Here is a 17,595-nt window from a genome sequence, read left to right as displayed (position 1 = left end):
TTCCTTTCCTTTTTATTTTCCCCTAATTTAAGTTCTTCCTTGGGATTCAAAAGTTCTTTAAAGTCCTTTTTATTAACATTTTTTTCAGATGGGGTATATGAGTGACATATTTTCTAAATTCTTGTATATCTTCCTCTTATCCTGGTAGGTAGGTGATTGCCATCTTGACTGAATATAGAATTCTTGGGTTGTATCTACTGAATTTCAAAATTCAAAACATATATTTCAACTTCAAGAAAGTGTTTGCGCTTTAATTTATTTTCCTTACGGGCTCATAGTGTAATAATTATCATCATTATTTGGTTCAGATTGCCATCTATCTCCTCAGAAGTTCTTTATTAGGGAGCCATCTGAGTGAGATTCTTGGCTTGTTCTTCTACTCTGTATATACAGTGTTCTGTTCCTTTCTCAGCTCGTTGCTGCATTAGCTCTTGGGGCTCAGGTTCACCTGCCATGTACTCTCCATGGAATCAGTGTCAGTGATGAAGCTGAAATAGTAATGTCTATCCTTATGGGCCAGTGGTATAATGGCCAGCAGGTCATCTCTCAATCATCTCACCTCCACGGGCTAATGCTCTTTAAACTTAGATCCCAGACACTTCTGCAGCTTTTTGGGAGCTGGGGAGACCAGTTAACCCTACCAACACCACTTGCTCATGTTTGTTCTGCTCTTTCCCTTGTGGATTCTCTCTACAAGACAACCTAGCTCAGTCTACAAGGATTCTCAGGGCAAAGCCACTCTTAATTTGGCATGTGGAGCACACTGTAGTGCATAACAAGCAGTCAGGAGCATACCAGATGCCTCTCTTCTACTGACAAATTCCAGAATCTTCAGCCTGGCATGGAAGTGGAAGGGCTTTCTCCTTTCTCTTTTTTTTTTTTTTGAGACGGAGTTTCGCTCTTGTTGCCTAGGCTGGAGTGCAGTGGCATGATCTTGGCTCACTGCAACCTCTGCCTTCTGGTTTCAAGTGATTCTTCTGCCTCAGCCTCCCAAGTAGCTGGGATTACAGGAGCATGCCACCACACCCGGCTAATTTTTTTATTTTTAATAGAGACAGGGTTTCACCATGTTGGCCAGGCTGATCTTGAACTCCTAACCTCAGGTGATCCACCCGCCTCGGCCTCCCAAAGTGCAGGGAGTACAGGCATGAGCCACTGCACCCAGACTCTCCTCTTACCTTTCTAATCTTAGCTTCTCTATTCCCTTTCCTCTCACGCATCCAGAAAATTCACTCTTCTATGTCCATGCCACAAATAAGTTTTTGCACTCCTCCCTAGATTCTTCCTTCAGGCTGGTTGCCATACTCCTAACTATGATTGCTCCCTTCAGATTATTACCAACACCATGGTCCCCACTACCCAGAGCTTGCTTCTAAGCTGTACGCATCATGGGTATTTGTCTAACCTGATAGGGCAAAGTCCTCTGATTACAATAAATTATGTCACGCATCTAGATTGTTCGGGGTTCTGACATGATACCAGTCTTGAATATAATTTTCCTATGATACTTTTCTGGAGGAGTTCTTCTGTCAGTAGCTTCTGGATTAAAAGCCTAGAAAAATGTTGCAGGTATTGAACTACCATGTTAGACTTTAAGGAAAACGAAAGTTAATGTTATGTTTGAACAAACAAATCAACTCCTTCCCCTCTTTTCCATTTCTAAAGCAGTAGCTAGTGGAATATAAATGTTTCTCTTTCCTTTTTCAACAGAAAGATCTGCATTGATCAGCATGGTAGAAAGTTATGGTTAAAATGATTTTAGAATAACAGAGAATGCTAATTATCTGGAAAAATTCCTTGATTGGCTGATTAATTCATTCTTCCATCAATTGCATAAACACTGATTGAGTAACTGCTTTGGGTCAGCCTCAACTCTAGTAGCTTTGTTTTAACATTTATCTTCATTCTCTGGATCTATTTCTTTAATTTGAACAATTAGTGGTAGTGGCATGATTTTTGCTCTTATCACTCAGACTTCATAACTCTTGCTATTTTGTCACTCTTAATATTTATATGACATCTAGTGAGTGATTGATCTTCTATAGGACCCTGTGGTCACTCACATTTGCTTATCACTAGCACATAGGGGGCAATCCACAGATTTATGGCTGCCAATAAAAGTTGTTACCAAAAGTACCATTTCTTTTTTTTTCTGTGTGCTAATTTCTAATAACTCATGTGCAGGAGAGCAATTACTGACAAAAGTCAGCCTCTGTTAATAGAGTTTATCACACTTCATCATATATCCTTTGTCGTTGGAAGCATTTTGACAAGCCCAGGGTTAATTAAAACCAAGAAGACAATAAAATACACCTAATCAAACATAACAGGTACAGAAATCAATTAGCAGATTTATAGTACTTTGGAGGTTTCCATAATGTATAAAATTCAAAGAAACTATCGTTTCCATTTCCTCAAGACAGTGTAATTAAATTTCTAATTGAAACTATTTTTCAGTAGGTAATGTAAAGTCCACCCAAGTTTGATTTGCATTAAAGTGGGGTCTATAGAGGTTGAAAGAGCCTAGGAAATTAAAAAGATCATTGAGTCATTTCCATTATTGTTATTTTGTCTATCTGAAAGTTGAGGGAAAGTTATACTGTATAAAAAAGAGGAGAAAGGAAAAGTGGTGCTTTGCATGATAAAAAGAATAAGTGAAGTCTTCGTATATATCAAGGACTTCTGTTGTTACTCATTGCAAAAAAAAAAATCACCAAGGGACAGTGAACATCTCAAATAATTCTCAAATAATGCACTAGTTTTGTCAGCATTGTTAAACAATTAATCTGGCTTGTTTTCTCAAATTGACAGTTTCTTTTGACTGGATTGATTACAATGATCCATTGCTTTGGTATCATGGAGATGTGGCCTTAAATTTGCCATGTCTTTTTGAAGTTTTATTCCCCATCCAGCTAAGTGAAATGTGATGCCAGTCACCATGCCTGGAACACATTGTCTCAGTGGAGAATGGGTGAGGATCTGTGTGGTCGAGTGTCTGTAAGGCTGTGTTCACTCCCCTTGTGGACTGGTTGACCAATGGGCATTTTCCTCTCTGCCTGAGGGTTTCTTCTATAGACACTTGTCTACCCCTGCCTGATACTTTCTGAATTCTTAACAAAATATCTTAATGCTATTTAAATATAGAAATAATCATATTCTTTACCTTCCACCTGAAATTATTCTTTTTTTTTTTTTTTGAGATGGAGTTTCGCTCTTGTTGTCCAAGCAGGAGTGCAGTGGTGCAATCTTGTTTCACTGCAACCTCCATCTCCCAGGTTCAAGTGATTCTCCTACCTCAGTCTCCCAAGTAGCTGGGATTACAGGCGGCGGCCACCACACCTGGCTAATTTTTTTGTATTTTTACTAGAGACAGGGTTTCATCATGTTGTTCAGGCTGGTCTCAAACTCCTAACCTCAGGTGATCCCCCTGCCTCGGCCTCCCAAAGTGCTGGGATTACAGACATGAGCCACCACACCTGACAATTATTCTTTTTTTGACATTTCTGTGCCATTGACATTGAATTTAAATATAGTTTTGCATTGACATTTAATTTAAATATAGTTCTGTTGCTTTGAACTTTTTTTGTTTTGCCTTTAATGATTACCCCCAAATGTAATTATTATCAACAACAAAATAACTTATATTTGTTTCCTGAACTTACAATTAAATTCCACCTATTATTAGGTTTTTACTTTTTTTGTTTGTTTTGTTTTTTAGAGACTAGGACTTGCTCTGTTGCCCAGGCTGAAATGCAATGCTGTGACCATAGCTCACTGTAACCTCAAACTCCTGGGCTCAAGCAATTTTCCCACCTCAGCCTCCTAAATAGCTAGGACTACATGTATGTGCCACCACGCCTGGGTAATTTTTTTTTTTATTTTTGTACAGCTGGGGGTCTTGCTATGTTGTCCAGGCTAGTTTTGAATTCCTGGGCTCAAGTGATCCTCCTGCCTTGGCTTCCCAATGTGCTGGGATTACAGATATAAGCCATGATGCCTAGCCAGGGTTTTACTTTTAAACTGTGAACAAACCAAAATGTATTACTTCTTTCATAAAATGATTGCTATGAAACAAACTGCAAGGTCAAAATTAGGTTTTAGATATTTATTTTGGTCTATGGTACTGGCTCTGAGGTTGTGCCCATATAATGTTAATAAAAGCCATATACCTTGAACAATTTCATGGAAAAACATCAACCAAAGCATTGTTGGAATTCACATAGACAACTGTGATAATATGTTTATTAATTTTTTTTGTTAAAAGTTAAGATATGCTGATGGCAAAGTAACACAAATATTCAAATGTGTGTAAATCAATATTTAGTCAAGTAAAAACAGGTGTGATGATAACATAAACCAGATCTCATGCTTTTTCTTTTTCCCTAATGTTATCTGTTTTCTGGCCAGTTCATTGTTTTAAATAACTTCATTTGAGTGTTAATGGGCATTAAATGAATATGAAAGAGTTAGGCAATAAATCAGTGGTGGCTGGTTCATTCTGCATGTCCCTAGGTTAATGATGGAGCTCTTATCTGGACTTACTCTGTTGTTGGTCAGTGGAAGATGCATCAGAAACAAAAAGGTTTTATGTCTAAGCTATCTTTGTTGCTTTCCTATATCTCAAACCCTCCTTTCTCAATTCTTTATTAGCTCTTCTCCCTTTTGCCACTCCTTCATGTGAATATATATATAGATATAGATAGATAGATAGATATTTTAACACTTCTATTTATCAAATTTTGAGACTTGAATATAGGCAACACAAAATAAATGTCATCAGAACAGACTTTTTACAGGAAAAATAATGATTAGTTATCCCAACTACTTCATAAATCGATGTATGAATATGACATTTAACATAAACATAATGGAAGTTAGCATAAAACCATTAACAATTGTTCTCTTCATGCAGTGAAGGATTCTGGTTGTTTTACTGCAAATGGTTTAGAAGACAAAACATAAAACAGCAGTAATAAACACAAGAACTGAACATATTCAAACAGGCAAATAATGTTTTTGTTTTTTAAATTATTTTACAGAACTATGAAAATTAACAGCAGGAAATACTTTTTAAAATTTATAATAGCATCAAAAATAATAAAGCACTTACAGATAAATTTAACAAAGAAGTACAAAACATGTATGCCAAGAACTATGAAACATTGTTCAACAAAATTAAAGAAAATTTAGGTAAATGGAAAGACATACTGTGTTCACGAAGTTGAAAACAGTACTGTTTAGATGGTGATATTTCCTCCTCTTAAGCTGACATATTTATTCTTACGTTTTCACGCTTTTATGTATGAGAATGTGAATATATATTTAAGACACAGTGCTCCACTCATTTTCCTACACTTTCTTCATCTGAGAATTCTCCTATTCTGTAGTGTCAACAAACTTTAATTTGCAAATAACAAATCTCTATTTACTATTGAGTCCTTTCTCTTAGGCTTTGATTGTGCTGTGTACTACCAGCTGCCTATAAGACTTCCCACTCTCTTTTAGTATTCTCTAAAACTCCAAATGAGCATCTTTTTCCCAGCTCTTCTTCTGTTAGTGGTGCCACCATATTCCAAGTCAATGGTAAAGTGGTTTAATTCTAAAATAAATAGACAAAAATGTATAATGGTTCAGACTCGATTGAATACATAGCACAGGGTGAGAGAAGAAGTCTGCAGGATGGCCCTCCCCTCCCCCCCACATGGAGGATTGTATGCAGCAGATTCTGTAGTTCAGATCTTGAAGTGCTGCATAATCTCTGCCCTTTTATGTTGGCTGGATCTCAGCGTCATGGTCACACATATCTCAAGGGAAGCCGGGAAATATGGTCTATCGCTTTGTCCAGGAAAAAAAACCGGAAATGGATGTTGATGTATAGCCATCAATCTCTGCCACAACCACCTAAATGTAAAACTATAGTTTCGGCCGGGCGTGGTGGCTCACACCTGTAATCCCAGTACCGTGGGAGGCCGAGGCGGGCGGATCATGAGGTCAGGAGATCAAGACCATCCTGGCTAACACGGTGAAACCCCGTCTCTACTAAAAATACAAAAAATTAGCTGGGCGCGGTGGCGAGCGCCTGTAGTCCCAGCTATTCGGGAGGCTAGGGCAGGAGAATGGCGTGAACCCAGGAGGCAGAGCTTGCAGTGAGCCGAGATCGCGCCACTGCACTCCAGCCTGGGCGATAGAGTTAGACTCCGTCTCAAAAACAAACAAACAAACAAACTATAGTTTCAACTCTGTCTTATCCCCCATATCAGGTAAAATCCTAGACAAAATGCTGTTATATTTTCAAAGCGTAGCTTATTGAATCTTCCGTCTGGTCCTGATACTACCACATGGTCCAGGCCCTCATCACTTCCTATCTGGATTACTACATTAGCTTCCTAAGTGATCTCCCCAGTTTAAAAACCTCTTCTGCTCCAATCCACCCTACAAAATCCTCTTCACACTCACTTTCCTTATGTACAGCTTTCATTTTTTATGTCACAGATTGAAACCTTTCACAGCTCTCTTTTCTAGCATATCAAGTCTCATTTCTCCTGCCTAGCTTTTAACAACGGATATAATTTTAGAACTTTTTCTTACTTCAGCCAACTTTGATCTACTTCTGGAAGTTTCTGCCATGTGTTTCTGTATTATTCAATTTAGATATAAATATTAACTGCTGTGTCTTGTGTTGTTAAATTTTACTTTATGTGTTTTAGAGTTCTCTTCCTTATTATGCTGTGAGCTCTTTGAGAAAAGAGATGATGTCTGGTATTCTTTTATTTGGTTCCCCATGTGATCTAGCGCATTGCTCAGTGCATGTAAAGTTGGTATCCAATAAAGACTTGTGATAAATAGGCTAGCTGTGTGAAGAAATTAGTCATTATACTGATTTTATAAAATTTTACTTCCTAAAGGTGTCAGCTATATTGGCAAATCTTTGTTACAAACTGCCATTTATTTATGGAAATCTATGCTTGATTATAATTAATGCCAAAGTATCTCAACACAAGCAGATATAAACTAGAGACATTTAAAAGCCTGGGGAAACTAATTTCAATTAGTTTTTTTCCCATTAATTCAACCAACAATTTAATTCTGATCCATGTCCAGAAGAAACTCATACAGTACAAGGAAGGCTCGGATACATACACATTGTGGTAGGCAGAATTCTAAAATGGTCCCAAAGATTTCTGCTCCCTAGGATACATGCTGTGCATAATCCCTACCCGTGAGTGTGAGTGGGACCTGTAAATATGATGAAATACCACTTCCATACTTCCATAATTATGTTACATTACATAGCAAAAGGGATGGTATGGGTATAATGAAATTCTCTGATCAGTTGATTTTGAGTTAATCAAATGAATGATTATCTTTGGTGGGTCTGACCTAGTCAGGTGAGCCCTTAAAAGAGAAAATGAATAGCTTTCCTGTGGGCCTGGAAATGTGCAAAACTATGTTGTAATCTCACTGTGGAGGAAGTCTTGTGGCTAGGATCTGAAGGCAGATCCAAAGAGCTAAGAAAGGTCCAACAAGAAAGTGGGGACCTCAGTCCTATGACAATAAGTAATTTAATTCTGCTGCCAACCAGTGTGAGCTTAGAGGAGGATACTGAGCACCAGAGGAAAATGTGGCCCAACTGACATCTTGATCTTAGACTTGAGAAACACTGAGCACTTGGTTACTCCATGCTCATATCTGTAAGATAACAAATGGGTATTGTCTTAAGCCACTAAGTTCGTGGTAACATGTTGCACAGCAATTGGAAATTAATACACACATTTCTTACAATATGTTATTGAATTGCTATGATGAACTGTTATATATGAATTTAATCATGTTGAGATGCTATAAATTTTAATTTTAAGACTTGAATTAGTTCCAATATAAAAACTCATATCAGACAAAAATCCTTTTGGACTTGAAAGTACCAATGTCATTTGCTTTCATTTTCTTGACCTTGAGTCAGTTAACTTCTGACCTACCTCAATGAAGCATAGGTTGGCATTCCCTAGTCTATTTTCAAAGACTTCTACAAAAGATGATTTCACCCAATTATCAGTGTTTTATTAGGTGGTCACCCCTTCTTTACTCTTCTCTATTCTAGCATGAATATCATGCTGACTTAACATCATTTTCTGGATAGCCCACTAGGTTAAATATTCCAAGAATCTTTGGAGAAGAGCCAAAGTAGTCTTTTTTGCTCTTTAAAAGGAAAATGGTTTAAAGGAAGTTGCTGCTTAGCAAAGCCATTACTCTATTGCAGAGCAGGCATGTTTCCAAAGTACATTAACAATGGTAATGAGAAAACTAGCCCTGGAATGAAAAAAAGAGAAAATGAAGAAGTCATTTCATCATCAGACGTATTCTGGTGAAGTAGAAAAAGCCCTAGAGTATGACTGAAGAGATGTGGCCTCTGTTGGATGAAAGTCCTTGTAGAGCTCTCTATGTCTCCAATTTTTTTCGCTTCTTTTTTTTTTTTTTTGAGACAAGGTCTCGCTCTGTCACCCAGGCTGGAGTGCAGTGGCATAAGCATGGCTCACTGCAGCCTTGACCTCCCACACTCAAGTGATCCCCCTGCCTCAGCCTCCCAAGTAACTGGAACAACAGGTGCATGCCACCATACCCGGCTAATTTTTTTGTATTTTTTGTAGAAACAGGGACTTGCCATGTTGGCCAGGCTGCTCTTGAACTCCTGAGCTCAAACGATTTGCCAGCCTTGCCTCCTAAAGTGTTACAATTACAGGTGTGAGCCACTGCACCTCGCCTCAGCTTTTAAAATCAATCATGTGGGAGCATGAACTAGATAATCTCTGGGTTCCCTTCCAACTTTAAGATCAATAATTCACCTATCCAGTGATAAAATGGGGAGGATAAATGTGAGATCTTAGTGGAAAGCATAGAATGCTTAAAGTCTGTGTAAGGATATGAGAGAGGAAATATTTTTCCCTGAAGACCAGTCTCCACGTGAAGGCAAATACTAGGTTGTTTTCTGCACATCAGTAGTTCTATGGCTTTCCATTGTTGAAATTTCTTAATCTGAAATGCAACATCCTCCCTGCCCACCTCCTCTGGCCTTTTCCATTCCTCCATTCATCATTTTCGTATATATTCTCTATCTCCTTCCCAGTTGAATTCTTCACTCCTTTAAAAATATATCCTATACTTTCCCATCCGTGCTTGGCTTTTGTGGTACTCACAACTGGATTGTTCTACCTTCCATTTTCACCTGACAAATCCTGGTCATGCTTTAAGCTCTAACTCAAAAACTACCTTCTCCATAAAGCTTTCCCTGCTGGTACTTCTCTCCTAGAAGTGACTGAGCTGTTCTTTGGAACCTCCCTTGCTTTGTATCCTTCTTCGAGCATAAGTCTTTATCTACCTTATATGCTATCTGTGCATAACTCATTCCTCATACTGCGAACAGAGATGTTATAGGAAACTGAACTGAGTAGTTCCTGAGTTTAGACTATAACCCGAAGGACATCTTATGTTAGCTTGCTTACCTAACATCTTGTCTTCTTGTTATTGTTTTTCCTGTTACTAGAGTGCAGCAAAAGTGAAAAGGTAGTTTCCTAATAGCGTATATTCTCAGGAGTCCTTCCTGTAGAATATTCATGGTGATAAGATTCAGGAGAGCAGGTGCTATGAAATTAGCTGTGCTCTTTCGTAGGAGTCTTGCATGAGCTTGATGGTTGGCCAAAGCAACAAAGGCTGAGAGAGAAAAATTGATTTGGTGGGAGTCACATGTCTAATTAGGGGATCCAGCACAGTAGGTTTTGTTCCTTCTCCTCTCCAATACACACTGCTTCAGAGTCAACCCCCCAAAATTGCTTAAGGCTGCTATGATCCCCGAGGCAAAAGTATCTTCTGAATGAAGAAAACACTGATTTGATTTGTTTCTTCACAAGTTATACTCCCAGATGGTGCCTCCAGACTCACAGAATCTCAATAACATTTTATTTCCTTTCAGGCCATGGTTGATTTGCAGTGCTTTTCCATTTATAATTTTGAAGCTGAATACCTTTATGACTTTTGTGTTTCCTTTTTCTTTCAACTTGGAGCTGGAATTAAACTGAAGAATTTAGAAAAAAATAGTTGTAAGCCATTAAGGGGAGATTGTAAAGACGTACAAACAAAAGGTCTGAAGAAGGAAAGAAAAAAGAAGAAAATTGGAGGGGTTGGAAGAAAAGTGGGGAATCTGGCCAACATTACTCAGTACTACATGAGCCAGAGCTTTACTAACTACTTGTCTATGATGCCTCATTTCATCTTATGACAGACCAGAAAAATTAAATAATATGTCCAAGATCCCATAATAAACAAATTGTGGGAAAGGGCTTTGGATTGAAGACTGTTTAACCTCAGGACCTATGCTCTTTTAACCACAACTTGCTGGGGGGATGCTGAATAACACAAAGGCTGAATGCAGATCAAGTAAGGGATGGATTGGAAGGCAGACGGAGATGAATAGGTTTATCTTCTTATTCTCCCAGTTAGAACAGAGTGCCTGAGCTGGCGGGCACATTGAAGCATCCTCTAATTTCCAGCTTGTGTGCTGAAAACCAAGAGAAAAACAACCTGTGAGGCTTTCAGGAATTTAATTCAGATGATATGCTTCTTTCTTTCCATTTTCTTTGGATTTCATGGGCCTCTAAACAGTTGTACTGGTCTCAAAGTTCTGTTTCAAGTAACCTCCTCTTCCCCTCTTGATTCCCTCCCCACCAAGGATGACACTTTTACTTCTGAAAACCTTAAGCAGAAATCTACTCCAATTGGGTCATTGAGGTCAGAGTTCCTAGACAAAAAGGTAATGAAGAGAGATGTCTCAGCAGAAAATAAGGACTGGAGTCAACCCTGGGCCTCAGTTACTTGGGTGATCATCTCAGATTCCTGATGTCCTCATAATACACACACCACAACTCATTCCAGCATTACTTAGCTGCCTGAAGTTATGAGATTATTATTATTATTCACTTTCTGGGATCAGAAGAATAAGAGGTAAAGAAAGACAATGGTAGTCTTATTTGTTCATTTATTTATTCACTCAACATCTCTGCTATGCTGTGGGGGAAATACAAATGCAGAATGTGCAGTCTCCACTTTTGAGGAGATTAAAGTGCTGTAGACACTGACCCAAGATTTGAGAGTAATAAGGCAGATTTAAGGCAGTGGAATGAATATGGACAAGTACCTAAACACAGTGTAGAAAATAGGTATTAAAATTATCAGGAAGAGAAGCGGGTAGAGTGGGTTAAATGAGAGGCAAAATTAGGTGGTTGAAGGAGCACAGAGAGGGGCTTGAAGGTTTCCATTTCCCCTCCCAGAGCACAGGGACTTGGACACCAGACTGGGGCTGTTGGATGGGATGTCCCTGGAGCCTCAGTGACATTTGCCTGCGAGCTGACTTCAACGAATGAAACAGAGGGGAATGATTAAGAGGTGGTGTCCAGAGACAAAACCAAAGCCAGAGGAAGGCAGACAGTCTACCCAGTGATTGGAGAGGGAAGCATGGAAGGGAGTCACCATGGCGACTGGGCCAATGCCTGATGGTCCTTCTCAGAGGCCGCATAGTGAGGTGTTCAAGCAGTTTCTGAAGCCAGGTTTACTGGCTTTCAATCCTGACTTCATGGCTTACTCTCTGAGAGACCCAGAGACAGTTACTTGACCTTCTTGTTTTACAATTTCCTCATGTTTAAAACGTCATTGATTATTATGGTACCCACCTAGGATACCATACCATCCTAGGAGTAGATTGTACAATTGAGTTAGTGTGGGTAAAGTGCTATGAATAGTTTCTGGCACATTGTAAGTGGTTAAAAACTGCTATTTATTATTAGTTATTAGTAGTTAAGTCCACTTCTCTAAATTCAATTTGGGCTACTAGTTAAATTTTGAGAATGATTTTCAAGTCTCATCCTTATCAATCTCTTTGTCAACAGGCACTGCCATTCCTCAGCCCATTCCAGACAGCAGAAGAGAGAAAAGAAGAAATAAAGCAAAAGAAACAAGAGAGAGTAAAAGAAGCTCCCATGGTTTTTCTCTGAGAATTTCACTGGGGATCTAATTTTAAAGAAGGGGACATGAAGATTGAAGAAAGAACACATAATTTCAACCATTTTGTTAAATGAAATTTGTTGGCTCTATAAAAACGCTTCTGTTTTGGTTATGTCCTCTAGTTTTCCCTGGTTTTCCTCACAAAGAATAATAATTCTGTTCTGTCCTCTCCATCCCAGACTCTAAATATTCTTTTTTTTTCTTGTCTATGAAAGCAAAACTCCTAGGCTACATCCCGTGTAACTCCAGCAATGTGAGCAAGCTTTTGTTCCCAGTATTGGCAGCATTTCCCCCGTCGTTTGTCCCCCTGCCTGTCTGCAGATCTCGGAGCAGCTCTGCTGTCGGAGATTGCAGGGAGTTGGTGGATTCAAGCCATGGGGCTTCTTTTATGAGCCAAGTGCAGAGAAAGGAGCTTTTCATATGCTCTAGCCTGCAGTCAGGTACTCCCTGGTGGGCTTCTCACAAAGCCTAGGCCCTGGAGCTCTTCCCTGGAGTTTGTATTTGTTTCCTTATAGGGCACGTTCCTGGCGATGGGTAGGAGGAAATGGCAGCCCAAATAAGCAGCTCCCTCTGCAGCCACTCTGGGCTGGTTCCCTGCTCAGCCCATAGAAGTCACTGGTTTAACCCAGTCCTCCCTAAAGCCAGCCTGAGTTCTTTATTAGTGAGCATGAAAAATGCTTCAATCATAGCACCAGATGGTACCCAAACCAATTTGGATTGTCAGCTGAGGCCTACTCATTTCCAAGGACTTGGTCTAACATCAGTGTTATTTCCCTCAGTGCCCATCTAGCCCTAAGAGATGATCTTGCTCAGATGATTTTGATGAGAAATAATATTTTACTCTACACAGGACCACAGTCATTCCTTCTTTCCATCTTTATTAATTCATTCAACAAGCTTTTATTGAGTGCCTGCTGTGTGCACTAAGCATTTTAGGGCATACCAAAGAGAAATTCTTTTCTGTATAATAGATATTTGTTGAGAATCTACTATGTATGTGGCAAACATGATACTAGATAATGGACATATAAGTCACTAAGAAGAGATACTTTCCATTACTCATAGACGTAGAGAGATGAAGAGTGCAGTTACACAATGGGTACTGGGAAAGACAAGTAACCCAATGTCCTGTCTTACCCGCTTTCAATTTTGCTACTTGAACTATAAACAAAATTTAATTTGGTATTCTATTCTCTCAATCTTCCTAAAAAGAATTTGCCAATAACATTAATATACCACTTAGGCAGGAAGGATGCTGGAAAGAGTCACTGATTCTGTTCTCTTCTACCTTACCACTCAAGGAATGGTCAATGCACTGTCAATGGCATCTCCTGGGAACTTGTTAGAAGTTCAGGTCCCACTCCAGACCTGATGGATTAGAATCTGCAGTTTTAATAAGATCCACAGGTGATTTATCTGCCCGGGGAAGTACTGCTCTGCTAGTTATTTGTGCCTGAGGTATTCCAACAATGATGGTGGGCTCAGTGAAAGATCACCACATTTATTTTTTCAGTGAATATTTATTGAGACCAACAACTCAGTATCTGCTAGTTACATAATCACTTAATTTTTTTAAAAAACGGTGCAGGCCATTCCTTACACATGAGTCATTGAGTTTTGGACTATGTAACCTTGACATGAGTGCCACTGTTGATTGGACAGAGATCCGGATTTAAACCAAAAGCAGCCATTGATGAGCCAGTGACCTTCACAGTATTCTGGCCAGAAAACTCTCTGAAGCACGGTTGCATTGTATTTTGCATAAGTAACTTAGAGGCATTTTCCTAGGGAATTCAAAAACTCAATAGGATTGATGTTCACCCTAGGTAGAGTTAGACAGACTTAAAAAGAAGCAAGCAGGAACCATCAGGTTGAGAGTAGATAGAGAATAGCAGAAAAAATTTCAGGTCCATATCACTGTTTTGTGTGTGTGTGTGTGTGTGTGTGTGTGTGTGTGTGTGACTGAGTCTCACTCTATCGCCCAGGCTGGAGTGTAGTGGCGTGATCTTGGGTCACTGCAACCTCGCCTCCTGGGTTCAAGTTATTTTTGTGCCGCAGCCTCCTGAGTAGCTGGGATTACAGGCGCCTGCCAACACACCCAGCTAATTTTGGTATTTTTAGTAGAGACGGGCTTTCACCATGTTGGCCAGGATGGTCTGGAACTCCCGACCTCAGATGATCTGCCCGCCTCAGCCTCCCAAAGTGCTGGGATTACAGGCATGAGCCACTGCGCCAGGCAAGTATGAGCATTTTTAAGGGTTCACTTAGAAAAGTACTGGGACCTTCATATACATGTCACCATTAGTCTTCAGAGCACCACTGAAAGGCAAATGTTCCAAATGTATGTTTTCAGTGGGCAATGCAGACTCAGAAAATAGAGGTAATTTGCCTATGATCACTCAATTGCAGAAACATCAGAATTTGAACCCAGTTCTAACATGTTTGAAAGCCCAGACGTGCATTTTTTCATGTTATCTTCCTTCAGCTTATTGCCTGCCGGTTTTTTTTTTCTTCTTCTTCTTCATTCCAGTCCTTTCTGGGAGTATTCTGTGGCCATTCAGGTTCCAGGGCAAAACTATGGGCACAACTTGCTCTCCAGAGTGACATAAAGGAAGTGGTTCAGTGCCCTTGTGAGGCTCAGGAGAGCTACTTCTGCACCTACCACCATAAGAAGGTGCTGGGGGAACTATGAGATGAATCCTGGCTTGCTCCTTTCTTTAAGGAGCTTATAATCTTTTTGATGAAAAGAAGTCTGAAATTTTTTTTTAAAATGATTCTGTAAGTTAGTGTGTTTGAGGATTTATAAACTTAAGGCAGGTGGTAGGATTTTAGTGAGGCCTTAGAAAGACTTGAGATACATGAAGAGGAGGGGCCATGCCAGTCTGGGGCTACAGTGTGAGCAAAGGCAGGAAAGAACCTGTTGAGGTATGAGATGGAAAAGTAAATCATCTGCTCCTATTTCTCAAAAAACATCTAATTCAGGCTCAGTGAATGCATGCTATATGAAGAATATATGCATGGTATGTGAAGAATATATGCATGGTATGTGAAGAATATATGCATGCTATATGAAGAATATACACATGCTATATGAAGAATATACACATGCAATGTGAAGAATATACACAAGCTATATGAAGAATATACAAATTCTATATGAAGAATATATGCATGGTATGTGAAGAATATATGCATGCTATATGAAGAATACATGCGTGCTATGTGAAGAATATACACATGCTATATGAAGAACATATGCATGCTATGTGAAGAATACATGCATGCTATGTGAAGAATACATGCATGCTATGTGAAGAATATATGCATGCTATGTGAAGAATATACACATGCTATGTGAAGAACATATGCATGCTATATGAAGAATATATGCATAGTATGTGAAGAATATATGCATGCTACATGAACAATATATGCATAGTATGTGAAGAATATACATATGTTATATGAAGAATCTGTAGGTCCAGTCGGTGACTGGAGAGAGACTTATGGGTCAGAGTGAGACTTGTGAAGAACCTGAATCATGATAGAAAAACAAAAATCAATGGGTTGATAGGTGTGGACTGGCAGGAGGTGTATGTGAGTCAGAAGGAGTGCCTCAAATTGTGTCTACACTCAGGAGACTGGGTGGACTAGGAAGTAGGTTGACGAAAGTCACCTCTCCTTTTCACCACTGTTAGGAAGGGGAGGGGTCTAGTGGTTAATCACTTCATAGGTTTATTCTTGGAGAAGATGGGGGTTCTACCATGTGAAATGTGTCAAAATCTAATTATATGTGCCAAAGACTATTTGTGCTCAACAAATATCCATTGCTCCCTATGTTTCTTGGTTTCGAGGAGGTGCTTGAGTTTTGTCCAGTGGGCTGCAGTCGGAAGTCATGTAACTCTCTTCTGAGCCTGACCCATAAAGCATCCCATTCATCCTTCAACTCTTTCGTGCCCTTCTTTAATAATTTGGAGGTCACATGTTCCAGATAGTGTAGCTGTGGAATGGAGGGCTGCCTCTTGAGCATTGGGTTTGAAATATTCATGCTGAGCTGCTGAAAGTTTGGAGTTTGGTGGTTGTCACAAAGAGTTCCAGCCTTCTCTGACTAATACAGATGTGGTTTTTGTTGTTGTTGTTGTTGTTGTTGTTGTTTTAGACAGAGTCTCGCTCTGTTGCCCAGGCTGGAGTGCAGTGGCGCGATCTCGGCTCACTGCAAGCTCCGCTCCCGGGTTCATGCCATTCTCCTGCCTCAGCCTCCCGAGTAGCTGGGACTACAGGTGCTCGCCGCGACGCCCGGCTAATTTTTTGTATTTTTAGTAGAGACAGGGTTTCACCGTGTTAGGCAGGATGGTCTAGATCTCCTGACCTTGTGATGCACCTGCCTCGGCCTCCCAAAGTGCTGGGATTACAGGCGTGAGCCACCGCACCCGGACTATTTTTGTGTTTATGATTGCCTAACACATAGTAAATGCTTGTAAATATTTGCTCAGTGAACAAATAAATCATTATATTATTTGCCGAGACTGGCTTGGTATGATTATTTTTTCATCTTAATTTTCTACTCTTCGAGAGCCTAGTGTGTGTTGGACTCTTTCCCCTTCAAAGGTCTTGATGTCATTATTTTCCTGGACTTGGCTGAATGTTTGAGAGAAGGTTGGGGAGAGTGGAAGGTGTAAGGGTGATTTTCCCCTGCCCTTGCCCCTACTAGGGATCATTACAGGGACCTTCATCCTCTGGGAAAAACTCTGCTAAAGTAACCAGATCAGTCAACCAAAAGGAGGGCTTGCCCATTTAAAGACTGAAAATTCAGGAAAATCTTTTAGAAAAATATCACAGATCTCAGCAATCCACACATCATTTTCTTTGCCTAACATATTCACCAACCAATTCTGTCAAAACCTCTCAGTTTGAAAGAGATCAGTTCTGTGTTATACCCAACATTCCTGATGTCCTTGAGGCTCTGATTTGTAATAAAAAAGTGTAAAATCACTCAGGGTTATCTGGATTCAGGGCAGAGAAAAGGGCTCCTGCTGGGTGGCCCCCTTTTCTCTTTCCTTACATGTAAATTTTACCCACTTAGCCCCTCAATTGGAACAAGATGAGGATTTGTTTGGTTTGCAATTAACAGCTGAGTGAAACCTTCTAGAACTGCAGGCTTTGGGGACACACATTTCCCACCAGGCCTCCACTCCCTTCGTCCTTTCTGCTAAACACTGCTAACCCATACACCTGCTGAGAAATCAGACTCCCCATAAGGTCTATTTCAAAACCACGACCTAATTTGTTTTTGAACTTCAAAATGATAATATGTAATAGTAAAATGGATTTTTGTTTATAGAGAAGTATTTGAAGAGCCTAGGGACACATCCATGATAAAACTGCACCGTTCGCTAATTAATACATGTCCCAATTTGAGCTCCAGCAGAGAATTTGTATATTTAGTCTGAAGAAAACTCATTTGCCAAAATCTGATCATTTATTCCAGAGTGCACTCACAGTGACTCCACAGTATTAGACTTGTGTAAAGCTGTTTACCACTCATAG

This window comes from Pan paniscus, chromosome 1 (assembly GCF_029289425.2).
Source record: "Pan paniscus chromosome 1, NHGRI_mPanPan1-v2.0_pri, whole genome shotgun sequence".
Taxonomy (NCBI): domain Eukaryota; kingdom Metazoa; phylum Chordata; class Mammalia; order Primates; family Hominidae; genus Pan; species Pan paniscus.
The sequence above is the reverse complement of the archived record's forward strand: the minus strand, read 5'-3'. Positions refer to the sequence as shown.